The sequence below is a fragment of the Protopterus annectens genome, chromosome 5.part0 (assembly GCF_019279795.1).
Source record: "Protopterus annectens isolate FY-2018-M chromosome 5.part0, PAN1.0, whole genome shotgun sequence".
Taxonomy (NCBI): domain Eukaryota; kingdom Metazoa; phylum Chordata; order Ceratodontiformes; family Protopteridae; genus Protopterus; species Protopterus annectens.
In genome coordinates, this window is record NC_056735.1 from 801,533,603 (window position 1) to 801,548,324 (window position 14,722).

The 14,722-nt window shown below is 37.8% G+C and overlaps 1 long non-coding RNA gene across 3 annotated transcripts in view; it reads right to left on the reverse strand.

Annotated features, from left to right (window-relative positions):
- LOC122802838 overlaps positions 1-11,981 on the reverse strand; it is a 36,413-nt gene extending 24,432 nt beyond the window's left edge. Inside the window, exons 1-3 of one of the 3 annotated variants that reach the window (XR_006364996.1) lie at positions 11,967-11,981; positions 11,013-11,132; positions 566-695 (exon numbers count right to left, since the gene is read on the reverse strand). This is a non-coding gene — a long non-coding RNA (uncharacterized LOC122802838). Of the gene's footprint in view, positions 1-565; positions 696-11,012; positions 11,185-11,567; positions 11,583-11,966 lie in introns of those variants that run through there. The other 2 variants (XR_006364995.1, XR_006364994.1) reach the window with 2 other exon arrangements.
- Positions 11,982-14,722: the final 2,741 nt, after the last annotated feature.

Sequence of the window (14,722 nt, forward strand, 5' to 3'; positions counted from 1 at the left end):
ACCCAAACCCTAACCCTAAGATCTGTCACTATCGCACCCTCACCTAACCCACGCCCTAACCCTAACTCACTTAACCCACCCCTAACCCTAATTCACCTAAACCACACCCTAACTCACCTAATCCCCACCCTAACCCTAACTCACCTAACCCGCGCCCTAACTCTAACAACCACACAATCACACATTTACCTGAACCCGACCCGTAACTTTCCACCACAGCACTGAAAATAGCGAAACCACAGAACCGGACAACCAAATTCTTTCCCTAGGAAAGAATTCGGTGTTCTGCAGCTTCACTATTTTTAGCGTTCGCTTAAAACGGGTCGATAGAACATTCAAAGTTTTAAAACTTCGATGTTCTGATATAGACCCCAATAATAAGGGGTGAATAAAATAAACTAACTACTTAATAGTACCGATTAGATACACAACTTACCTTTTTTCTGCCATGGCACGTATGTAAAGCAAAGTAATATAAGTTAGATATTGATATGCATTGTCTATGCCTAGCTTTTATTACTTTTTTAAAATTATCTGAATTTTATCTTTTTCTTGTTTCTTGTACCATATTTCGTTAGGACGACATATTCCATCAATTGGAACCCAAAGTGGAGAGCACAGATTGCCTGGAAAGCATTTCCCTATTCCTCCATTTCCACAGCTTGTAAGTTCGTCTTCTGTTCCATCTGTTTTACCTCAAAACAAAAATGTATAATTTATATCTCAGCACTGGTCTACATTTAATTTCTTAACATATTTCTAAGTGCAAGCAACAAATTCATGTACTGCAAACAGAAATCTGTGCATTTACATAAAATATCACTTCAGTTTATTTGCATCTTTTGACCAGTGTAGAGCGCAGATAAACATGGGTCTCTTTAAGACTCATTCCATGACCACCATATTATTAATTGATTTAAATTCATAAGTAAGTATTAGGCTAGCTGCCCTTGTGGGCCATTTTTTTTCTTATCAAAGGTGGGAATCAAGCCCTGTACCTTGTGACTCTGTGAAGTAAACACCGTGACCATTATGCCAACCCCCAGCCCAGAGTCACCTGGCAGGCAAATGGAAAAGAAGGGAATCAAACTCTGAAGTACTGGAAGCATTTCATTGATAGTTCATAGATGTAATCCGCTGTACTAACTGTCATTGATTAAAACGAAAACTTTAGGCAATGATTTCTGTATCTTATGTAGGTCACTATATCCTACAGTGTATATTCCATAACTAGCTGCACCATGAGTGGTTATTTTGCATAATAAACTTTATATATGACATTATTTTGTCATTATAGCATCCTTTTGAGTCCTTTGTCTTATATGCCCTCTGTCTCATTCAGAGAGATGCCTGGTAATTAGCACAGAGGATTAAAGATCATGTGCAATGTTTATTTGCAGATACCTGCAGTCTTTCCCTTTCTTCTGAGATGACAGAATGGCTTCCCCCTCTGCGAATCCAACTTACTGCATATTGTGTTGTTTCATTTTAATGCTATTTCCTACTCACAAACTTTATCTCTCCTAGGACTTTTGAGGATAATACTTCCTTTCTTTTCATCATCACTCTTGTCACTTTGATGATGCAAAGTTGGATCTTCCCTGCATTTCCTGCATTAGTAGGTGATGTCTCTTTCCTCTGTTTTTTTTGTGTAAGTAAATATTATGTTAATGCTGCACATGGGCTTAGTGGAGTATGTCCATTAATTAACGGTACAGGCTTTATATTAGCATGGATTTTCCAGGCAAATTGAGCTATAAACAATGAAACTCCATTGTCTAGCATTAGTGACCAACCATAATCCTCAGTGATTTCCTGAAAAACTGAACATTTTACAAGGGATGGATAGGGTAAAAATACGAGAGAAAATCAGGTGTTATTCACAAAACAGTTATGGACAGGTGAAAGGTACAATTCAGTAAAATTAGGCTAAAACAAGAAACAATTAATAGTTATGGACTTTGTACTGTAAATTATGTGCTTATGTGACAGTGAAACATAAGCAGCCTTCATATTTGCATTCACATCAAAGGAACTCAGAATGTATGAAAGTCAGAAGACTGGATTAACAAACAATGTTTACTAAACTTGAAGCTGAAAATTCCACAAAAATATAAATAAAACTGCACAGTCTGAAAATTCTCTTTCTGCACACCTTTCTCCTTTTTTCTGTCTAGGTAATGAACTCTTCTAACATCGACATTATGTCAGCATATCAGCAAGGAAGCAAAACTTCCTACAGAGTAACCAATGTGAGTAGAACATATTCTCACTCTCAAGGACATTTTTGGAAGTTAATGCATTCCATACAAATGAATGGGAAGCAACAATCCAGATATATAACATAGAAAACAATGACCATGTGAAATATGTTGGTTTGCATTATGTGATACATGAATGATACTGTAGCTGTTTCATAACTCAGGTCATTGCAGCTGATCACAAAACTTGGATCTCAAAATATAGAGAACAAGATTTTGAGAAATTGTATTTATCATAAAACAGACTTCACAGACTGTGTGCATGTGTGTGTGTGTGTGTGTGTGTGTGTGTGTGTGTGTGTGTGTGAGAGAGAGAGAGAGACTGCGCGTGAGACTGTGTGTGTGAGTGAACACAGACATATATTTTACATAGCAGGATTTATTCTCAAACTAACTAGCTATCATAGTGATCACATCAAACAGAAATCTCCAGGGAAAGAAAAAAATAGTGTATACCTAAGCTGAGAGTTTACAAATAGGAACTCCAGGCTTACAAATACTGTAACCACATTCTCATCAACAATCCTACTTTTAAAGGGATATTGATTGCAATAGTATTTATACAGGAAAAAGTATTATCAGAAATTTATATTGATACCACTGTTTAAATTTCAGTACCATTTTACACACTTTGCATGTCACTGACTATTCATTATTGCAACGCTAGTATAGGTTTACATATTACTTTAAAATAGCCTAAAATAATTAGTGGTCAAAAATTCTTTTTAAACAAGAACACATATAACTGCTGCATAATTAGGCAGCCTAACATTGTTTTAAAAATAGAAGCATGGAAGAAAACCTTGACCTTCTCTAAGAAGCAATACCAGAATCTCCCTCATGTTGAGAGCTGTCTGTGTCACTGGCTTAAAAAAAATGAGTTTCTAGACAGTTAGGTACAAAGCTTCACTTAGGACTAGTTATTTTTCTTTTCAGCTAGAAAATCAGCAACACTTATTTTCAGCAAACCTACATCCAAATAGATTATGATGGCTGCTTCTAAGCTAAAAGGAGAAATAGCTGCTCTTAATGTAAGCTAAGTACCTAACTATTAAGATTCTCTGTTACATTACAGGTAGTGGCAACCATGTGGAAAATAGAAGAGCCTGTATTCAGTTTTCAACCAAGGATTCAGAGGTGCTGCCTCCCAATTTTGCACCTCGTGAAAAAAAAATCTTTTCTCTGAACATGAAGAGAAAAAAATACATTTATATCAATCAGTTGCTACAATTTATATCAAGCATGAATAACTATCACTCTTTGGTTTCTTGAAAAAAAGCAAAGAAAGAAAAGTAAGTTTCTTTTTTCTTTTGAACTGTAGCAAATTCTTGCTGTATTTGTAGCAGCCTGATTATACAGGCTATTCTACGTTTGGAAAGCTACAGTGCTCAGAAAGACATAGCACAAAGTTGTGACTACTGTTCAAGACTTCTATTAAATGAGGTGCTCTCATAACTAATTCTGACAAAATGTCAGAAAATTGTTCTAGAATGGGATTCCTGGAATCTTGCTTTATGATTTCTATTTCTTCCTGTTTCCTTCTCACATTTATAGTTTATTGCACATACCAAAGTTTGCTTGTTGGGGAGGTGTTTGTTCAGGAACTTGTAAACTGATGATAGCATTTACTGCTCCTAAGAGCAACAAGTCAAGATACTAAAACTCTCTGGAATGAAGAATTTGTGTGATATGTTGCCCTTCTTACTAGGTGGACTTCAACCCATGGTAAAACCAAATCAAACTATGAAGGCTTTCATGAAGAAAACAAAATATTGATGACAGTTTGATGAATCTGCTTTCATATCCTCTGTTATGCAGTTATTTTATTAAAACAACCAAACACAGCTGTCAATCCAGTGGATTACTCAGTAATACACCCAAACTTTCTCCTCTTGTTATTTTATAATTAATTATGTGTGTAAAAGAATACAAACATTTATAATGAAAGCCAAGATTTGTCTGTCATGTTTCATACATCCACACCACATACTGAGAAAATGAGTACTATAGTCTAATGTCTACAGTTACTTAACCGCTGTAGTTATTTTGGATGGATTATGATGTAATAAAACAACAAGATATGAACCACCAACCTGATTTTTGCTCAAAGCAGAGTAACTTTGCTGAAATTATTGTTATCCTATGCAATCTAACTACATGATTGCTGTAAAAATGTATATTATAAAAAAATACATATTTAAAACATCTCTGACTTAATTTTAAAACACACCTTTGGAAAGGGTGTTTCATATGCATCACTTATGTTTTCTGTAAGAATAAGTTAACATTGTAGCATCATGTATCATTTAAAATCTTGTAACCTCAACCCATATTTCATTTTTTAATATTTTCTATGAAATGCTTCAATTGATTCATAAATCAGTATGTTGTGATATGAAGCTGCATAAATGAAAGGCAAATTATTGCATTACGATTTTAGTGAAACATTGCATTTTTTATATAAAGATGTAGTTCTTCAACTTCTATATGGATTTCTAGCAACAGCTTTTTTATTCAGCTGCCCATGATGAAGACGGCATGTAGTTATTTAGACGTAGTCATGATATGTCTATAGTATGTAAACATGCACTGCGAGTTAAGAAATTCAGCATGGGAGGACTGGGCAATGAACTCGCAATGGAAAACTGTGCCTGTTGGCTTGGTATTAGTTTATTACATCTCATTTAATCTAATTTGTACAAAGAAGCATTCCTTTAAATGTATTTAGTCGCAGACAGTGTGATGCTTTGTTAAGCTTCATGCAAACTTGTATTTTCTTTTTTATTTCAGTTTAGACATTTTTTTTTTAATTTGGATAAACCCAATGAACACAGGAGTACTGTCTATCTAAGTGACTTGCTTAGAAACACACAGTGGGTAAATGAAGCTGGAAAAAATTAAATCCTTCAACTTGGATACAGGAAGTAGCTTCACAGTTCAGAGTTTTAAAGATCATGTACAAACTGACAAACTCAAATTAGGCTATCTGTTTTCAAATTGTATTTACTAGCTAGTTGTTTGCCTTGGTAGTCTGTCTGTGCAGTTCGTTATATTCATTAAAAACGTTTCTACAAGGATATACAGAAGTTTCATAGTTTTCTTTGGCTTCCTGCACTCTGTTCATGGTTTATTGGTATTATTTGAGTGCATCCAGTGTTTTTAGTGTTTCTGTCATTTAAGTTTGCATTCTCATTTTTCTTTTTAAGAAACATCTAAGGCATTACCATTAAACATAGCAAATGGAATATAAACCCTTTCGTTGTAAGATGGGTTGCCAACTGGCTCACAAACCAGACACACACTATCAAAGTTGGTGACTCCACATCAGCTAGCAGACCTGTTAGCAGTGGGGTGTCACAGGGGTCAGTGCTGGGTCCCCACTGTTTGGTATATACTTCACAGATGTTCGGGACAATACTAAAGGGTTGTGGCTGTCCAAGTTTGCAGATGACTGCAAACTAGGTACAGTTATTGAATCCCCCCCAAATGATGTCGGTATTCTCCAGGATGACCTCACACAGACTAACAACTGGTGTATTAGTCATAGTCTTAAAATGAATGCAAATAAATGCATTATCATTCCCTTAATCACAAATAATGTCCCTTCATACTATCAAATCAATAGCAATACCCTAAGTACCCATGAAGTGGTAAGGGACCTGGGATCAGAGGTTGACTGTGACCTTAACTTTGACTACCATGTGTCTACTCTTACATGGAAAGCTTTCCATTAGTTCATGTAATTAGTAAAGGCATCACCTTGAGAGCAAAAGAGGTTATAACCCCCCTATGCCTGGCACTTAACCAACCCATAACTGAGTATAATGCCCCATTCGATTAGTACCTTACTAAGTAAATACAGCAATTAGAGAGACTTCAGAGATTTCTAAATAAGAATATCAAGGGTCTCCAGCATGTGACTTACATGGTCCCACTAAAATTCCTGTCACTATAGTCCGTATCATATAGACTTCTTAGAGGAGACTTATTCTTGGCAATCACGGTGGTGCAGTGGGTAGCATTGTCGCCTCACAGCAAGATGTTCTCTGGCTCGATCCTCGGCTGGGGTGCTTTCTGTGTGGAGTCTGCATGTCCTCCCTGTGGTCATGTGGGTTTCCTCTGGGTGCTCCGGTTTCCTCCCACATCCCAAAGACATGCTGCAGGTGGATGGGACACTCTAAATTGTCCCCAGGTGTGTGTGTGTGTGTGTGTGTGTGTGTGTGTGTGTGTATGTGTGTGTGTGTGTGTGTGTGTGTGTGTGTGCGTGTGTGTGTGTGTGTGTGTGTGTGTGTGTGTGTGTGTGTGTGTGTGTGTGTGTGTGTGTGTGTGTGTGTGTGTGTGTGTGCGTGTGTGTGTGTGTGTGCGTGTGTGCGTGTGTGTGCGTGTGTGTGCGTGTGTGTGTGTGTGTGTGTGTGTGTGTGTGTGTGTGTGTGTGTGTGTGTGTGTGTGTGCCTTCTGTGGAAGGTTGGGCACCGGGCTGGCAACTCAACACTGTAAAACTCCATTGCTAATGATGAGCAGACAGGTGATCTGCTGTGGCGACCCCTAACCGGGAAAAAGCCGAAAGAAGAAGAAGAAGAAGAGGAGACTTATGCTTGGCCTACAGAGCAACTCAAGACCCAAACCTAATGATGCATATTCATAAATCAAATGGGTCTAGGGCTACCCATTCCAGTGACTTAAATATGGCCTGCAATGTTAATTGAAATAGGAGATGCTGGAGGGACAGATTTATCTCCTGACAACTGCCACTTCTTTGAACAGGCTGTGAATTCATTTGAAACAGAGCACCTCTATGACACTGTTCAAGAGGAACCTGGATGAGTGGATGAGGCACTGTAAATTCTTACCAGGGATAATGCCCACAACCTTCCTGGACATGGGCAGTCATCACTAAGTGCAGTCTTTGGTATTGACTATTACCTCTACAGTATTACATTGGGTTGAAACAGCTAGGCTTTAGGTTGATAGCCTAGTAGTCTCCTATGATCTTATGATCCTATGATCTTTTCCAAAAAATGTTGTCCATAGCCCTAACTTGCTCCTCCCTCAGTGATTAATCTGCAGGAAGTTATGTTTCCTTGCTGATGTGCTGATATCACGTTGGGATAAGCAGAGTCCATTACATAATCAGCAATAAGGAAAAAGATGTATAGAGGCAGGATTTTCAGACTAGGTCAGTTTTACTTATATTTTTGTCTAATTTACACTTCTAAGATTACAAAAACCACAAACAATCTCGGACTGAACCGAAAAAACTAGTAAATAACGAAAAAAATGCCAGCAGCCAGCAAAACTGAAAGGAATCCACACAGCCAGGTCAAAATTAGCGCTTTCTTTCACTTTTTATTTTTACGTGAACTTCTTCAGAAAAAACGGGAGATCTCCCCCACTCCCGTTTTATACAGGATGACAGGAAATGATGTAAACTGTACTTTACCAAACACTTTTTTAAAAATAAAACACCATACACAACACGCTGATTTCTAATGGCCACAGTTCCAATGTAGATCCACAGAAGCAAGTAAAAACGTTATAGACGTCCAAGTAATCCAAATAAAATTAATTCTGGTAAAACAAGCTTTATTCAGTCGATACCAGTAAGCGCTTTAACCCTAAGGCTTCATCAGACTTTTAAAAAAGTGAATCTACATTGGAACTGTGGCCATTAGAAATCAGCGTGTTGTGTATGGTGTTTTATTTTATTATTTCTGCTTACACGCTGGTTTTGAGCTCTGTCGGCTCGCTGTACATCGCTGTACTTTTACTTTTTTTAAAAATGTTAATAATCAAAATCTATAATAACAAATTCAATAAATATATACACATGTATATGTATGTACATGTATATACGGTGTCTCACTATTGACTATACATCAATTCATGAAAAATAATTGTACTAATAGTAAGTAAAAAATTATTGTTTAAAAAACACTTTTACATAATTGATTACTTAGTCTCATGTGTCTCTATACCATACTTCAGAATGATAATAACCTATAATGAGCACACTTTAGCGATTAAAAACAAAGATAAAAATAATTCCCTAGCAAGACATTCCCAGTTATGTTTAGACTTCAAAAAGTTTGAATTTTTCGTTTTAGATTTTGTTGAGAAGGGCTTATTAATTGGAGATACAAACAATAAGTTAGAACAGAAAGAGGCAATATAGCAGTTATGTTTAGGAGCGGATGAACCTCCGGGGTTGAATGAAGTAATAAACATAAAATGTTTCTTGACACACAGATAATTAATTATATTCATCACATATACAAAATGAATTTCAAACTGGTCAATGTCAGATATTATAAATTAATAGGTTAGTTTGAGATAATATGTGTAGTTTAGATTTAATTATTATTTTTTTGCATGAGGAAAAACAAACGTGTTTATGAGAACAAATGTGTATGGAAGACGTGTGCAGATTTGTGTATACATATACATATGTGTATATTTGTCCACATGTTTATTAAACACTGTCACGTTTTAGGTTAATTAATGTGCACTACTTTAGTCAAAAATACCCATATTAGAGAAATTATAAAATATTTTAATGGACTTATTTTGTAATGAATTATAGGTTATTATCATTCTGAAGTATGGTATAGAGACACATGAGACTAAGTAATCAATTATGTAAAAGTGTTTTTTAAACAATAATTTTTTACTTACTATTAGTACAATTATTTTTCATGAATTGATGTATAGTCAATAGTGAGACACCGTATATACATGTATATACATATACATGTGTATATATTTATTGAATTTGTTATTATAGATTTTGATTATTAACATTTTTAAAAAAGTGTTTGGTAAAGTACAGTTTACATAATTTCCTGTCATCCTGTATAAAACGGGAGTGGGGGAGATCTCCCGTTTTTTCTGAAGAAGTTCACGTAAAAATAAAAAGTGAAAGAAAGCGCTAATTTTGACCTGGCTGTGTGGATTCCTTTCAGTTTTGCTGGCTGCTGGCATTTTTTCGTCACTTCTAAGATTAGTTATACATTATTGATTAATCTGGTCTTCAAGCCCCCCATGCATTTTTCATTCCTTTTGTGTGAAACCAAATGTAAAGCTCCTTCTGTTTAACTGTCACACAAGCATATCACATGCAACACAAAGTCTGTAACTCTTAATTGCCTCTGATTTTGCCTAATGTCACTGAATCTTATCTGTCACCGGTCCATGATTATTACAGAATGGCATTGATTTTCCCTCATCTTTTTATGCTGCCCATTCCTCATAAAACGTCTGATTTTTTTTAGAAAATCACTGAGAATTGCAGTTGGACAATAATGCTAAATATTACAGTTTTATGCTTTGTCATTGATTTTGCCCAGAAAATGCATGGAAGTCAATTAAACAGCAAAGAACCAAACCAGGAAGTAAATGCACACACAGCCAGGAGATGGAACAGCTCATTGTAAGTTCACCAAAGCAGATTCAATAAATCCAGGTAGGCACCAAACGAATTCAAATAATTCCTTTATTCAGAACCACAGAATGATAACACACAAGCGCTTTCACTCAGACGAATTCTGAGCTTTATCAAGTGACACCATGCTGTTAAATCAGGTGTCTTATATACCTTGAGAATCCTAAATTAATTAGGAAGCACTGCCAATTGACATTTTAAAGAGACTGTGCGCTTTTCCACATACTTAAAAATTCCATTAAAACAAAATATATACAACTAGTGGTAAAATATGCTTAAAATAATGCATTAATGCATCTATTACTGCTAAAAATGTTAATAACATAAAAATAAGCAAAACATTATACACTATTTCCCTGATGTTTAACCTTGTAGTGAAACTTGCTGTTTGCAAAAATCTGCACTTCTTTTGAAAATTGAAATAAGATGGAATGACTTGACATACCAACTGTTGTTCATATAATTGTGATATAAAGCTAATGCCTAATGTGGGTATAATAATATTTTCTTATGCATGCTAAAGCAAAACCTGTGCCATTAATAAATGGACAAACTGCACTCAGCCAGAGTGCAACACTAACATTATACCCAGCCTACACAGTGCAGGAAGTGCATGAAAGATCCAGCATTGCATCATCAAAGTGACAAAACATGATTATGTAAAGACAATAAGTGCTGCCCTCATAAGTCTGTGTAGAGGCAAAGTCTGTCAGCAGGAAAGTGAAACAGCAGAATATCCTGCCAATTGGATTTGCAGAATAGGAAGCCAACCTGTCATCCCAAAAGAAAGAAAAATATTGCTGATATGTGTAAATAATAGTTGCATGTGATCTTTAAAAAGTACCTACAACATCATTAAAACAATGAGAGAATAAGGATGTAAATATATGTACTGAACATCATACAATAAGCAGATTCATATACAATGCCTTTCTAAATGCAATGTGCGCAGGCAGGTGTAGATGTGTAGCACATGTACATAAGAAGAAAATGTACATTATACAAATATACTGAAATGCACCATGAATACATGCAGCCCAATGAAATGTGTTTTTCATTGATAGAAAGGGAAAAATACAACTGTACAACTGAATAATACAGGGCAGGTGACATTTTATCACTACCATATGCTAAGTAATAAATGAGAAACTTAACTTATTATTTATTCCCAGTGTCCAGTTTTTGTAGTAATAATATCCATTATTCCTGCTATAAACTTCTTGTTCATACCGAATGAATGATTTAAATAGTTATATATACTTTACATATTTATTCATAAATTGTTTTCTGATTATTAATAATTTATTACTTACCAACAACTCCTGCTACTAAAGCAAGGAGAAGGAGAGCAAATGCCCAACGATTCATGGTAGACTTCAATGTTCAGGAATATCTCAATTCTGGCTTTCAAGCAGAGTCTGTATTTATTGTCACTGAAGAGAGATTGTAGATATGGATAAGGTAAGATAAGATATGGATAAGGTAATGACATGATGACTACATAACCTGTACAACTGACATTTATCCTGAGGTTTAACGTCTGTTGTAGCAATGTATCTTTTGTCAGCTGTGACAAAAATCTATCTTGTTCCTCCTTTATCAACAATCTTGCCAATCATTTAATATGAACCAGACATTTAGTAACTAGTGTGCATTCTGCAAATAGTAACAAAAGGCATTCTGTGGAGTTTTCATTATAGATGCTTCAATCATTATTGCTATGCTCAAGCTCTTCACTCCAGGCATGATCATATAAAGCCTTTCAGTGCTGCTTTATATGTATACTTAGTGACATAGACACAGCAGAAAGTAAAACTATACTAGGCAATTTGATCTCTTTCTATCTGTACTTTTACCAGAAGCCTTACCAATGTACAGTTTTAGTTGTCCTTGTTATTTTTCATGTTTTCTTGTGTTATTCCCAGGTATTTATGAAACTCAGTCACACTTTCACCATGTAAGTTCAGTGAACACTCTGTAGGTATTTCACTACTGTTTCAGAAAACAAATTCCAGTCAGCTCATCTGAATTCATCTTCATCTAGTCCCAGAATATACGCTAGGTTTTTTATTAGAAATACGTATGTCAGTACAATATTTTTGAAATGCTGGCATACAGACTGTTTTTTTTTTATCTATGTCTTCTCAGAAATGTGATCTGAATTGTTAGGCATATTATTCTAGGCAGTATCCAGCTACTAAATGGAATTCAGACAGCAACACCTCCCCCAAAGTATATCTATCTATTCTACCACTAATCTCTCATACCAGAATGCCTTATAAGATTATGGGCCGGATTCATGATGGCTTGCACGAAGTCTAAGAGTAGTGTAAGACTCCATGCAGCCATCATGTCCGACGAGCGATCCACGAACAGCCTGCAGGGGCATGTAAGAGAGCTCCTAAAATGGCTCTTACATGGACAGGGCTTGGATATGCAAATTATCTCACTTGCAGCCAAAAGGCATGCAAGTGAGGTAATTTTGCAATCCAAGAAGCACAAACCTGTCTGTGTAAGAGCCGTGTTATCTGCAGGAATGTACTCAGTTGACAACTGAGTACCGTTCTGCAAATAGCACAATGGAGCCTTGTCAGCTCCAAATAAAGGTTGCATATGTTCCAGGAAGCATGCCAATGGCCAAATATGTGGCCACTGGCAACATAACTCCATGCAAAATTAAAATAAAAATGTTTTTTTTTTCAGCGATCGCCGAAGTTTAAACATAGCGCAGCGCCGTGCAAACGGGCTGCGCTAAAAAAAAAAAACAGAAAAATATTTAAAACCCATAAACGTGGGTTTTATGCAAACCATCAATTTACAATGTAAGGGAATAGCAGGCTGAAAACAACATGGCCACCGAGTAGGGGTTGCTAAGGGGGGAAGCTCAGTGTAAGACATGTAACTAAGTATTAGTTGGCAATCCTATGTAAATGAGTGTTAGGATAGTGAATCACACTTTTACATAGCAAATGAGCACATTCCCTGGAGTGTAGGAGTAGGATAAGGGAGAGTAACAGAGTAGGAGATAGGTGACATCACAGGGGGGTATGTATGAAAGAAATGAAGCTCATTGGAGCAGAGTGGGATGTGAAAGCTGTCAGTTAGACATCATGGAAAGAGGCGTGTCAACAGGTAGACATGGGAAAGCCAAGAAATGGAAGGTGTACACTGTGGATAACACCAAAGTTTCTTGCTGAGTGTGCATGCGCGCGTGTGCGCGCTGGGAAGCCTGAGTAAGATGGAGTGCGCACGTGCAAGCGTGAGTGCGTGCTTTTACACTGGAGTAAGCATGTAGAAGCCTGTTTAAAGACCTGTAAGTGCATTTGCGCTAGTGTGCGCGCGTTTTAACTCAAATAAGCAAGTTGTAGTCCATCTAAGCGTGTGTTTGCGCATGTTAGCTGCTATGCACATGTGTGTCCCTTTATGAGCGTCGTTCCTCCCTGAGGAAACAGACAGGAAAAAGGAAGCACAATAAATTGTAGGAAGCTACCAGGGAATATTAGCAGAGCTAGCAGGTGAAAACAATCAGCATCAGGCAATTACACAGGCAGAACAGTAGCCCAGCCCAGCACTGAAAACTCTGCAAACAACAGTGCAGTATGTGTCTCTCAAGAGACACTAGAGTAAGCTACTAGAAGTGAAAACTGAAAAAGCTTCACTCAGACAAAAAATGCTAGGGGCTGCCATAGCTGTTATAAGGCGACATATGCAACATGCTGAGGGTGGTGACAATGCAAATACTGCCAGACAACCCACAGTGAGGAGACGGAGAAGAGTGTACAGGCCCAGGGTCACCTACCAGGGGTTACATGAGCTGGAGAAAGTGGAGCGCTATAGAGTGGACAGAGACCTCCTGCAGCAAATTGTTGAGCTGTGCAGGCCACACCTCACACACAGAACCAACAGAAAGGAACCCATCCCAGTGGAAACCAAGGTATGTGTTGGCCTAAGAATACTAGCAACAGGTACCTTCCAGAGACCAACTGGTGATATGATGGGGAAATCACAGGCATCAGCATCCAGGGTACTGCACCAGTTCCTGGATGCCATGTCAGCACATGTCGGTGATCATGTATATTTCCCCAATTCCCGTGAGGTATTGGCCAGCAATATGCGTCTCTTCCAGCAAATAGTGGAATACCCTAAGGTAGTGGGTGCAATAGACTGCATGCATATATGCATCAAAGCACCAGCCGGTGAGCGGGGTAGGGCCTACATTAACCACAAGGGCTTCCCCTCCATCAACTGCCAGGTTGTGTGTGATGCCCAGGGTATAATAATGAATGTGTGTGCTGGCTGCCCTGGAAGCTACCATGATTTCCATATCTGGCATTTGACGCAGCTGTACCAGACATTTGCCAATGGGGACATCCCACATGGTCACCTATTGGGGGATGCTGGCTATGCACTGGAGCCATGGCTGATGACACCCATCAGAAACACACACACACCTGAACAGGAATGCCATAATGAGGCACACGCACAAACACGTAATGTAATAGAGCGTGCGTTTGGGCTGCTCAAGTCATGGTTCCGGTGCCTGGACACATCTGGTGGAGCCTTGCAGTACTCAACAACTACATGTACCCAAATTGTCATGGTATGTGCTATGCTACATAATATGATCTGTGAAAACAGCTGCGCCAGGACCAGCATAGGCCCAAACAGCCCCCCACCATTGCCAAGGCCATCATAGGCAGAGCACGACTCAGAGGAGGAACAAACTGAGCCTGTCCCAGTAGGCAGAAGGAGGTGTGCACAGTATGCCTTGGCCTTGGCAAAGAGGCAACGCATAGCACATACACTGGCTAAGTAGGAACCCTGGAAATTATACCTCTCCCTGACTCACACATATAGTAAAAGGGATGCCTAAGTTGACACAACCTGCTTTCAAACATGTACAGGGAGTGTAGTATGTGCATCCAACATAGGCAGCACTGCAGCACCACCTGAGGCATGATTGCCATGTGTTAAGTAATGTAACACCATGTAGTATATGCAAACTTGATGACCCATGAGTAAC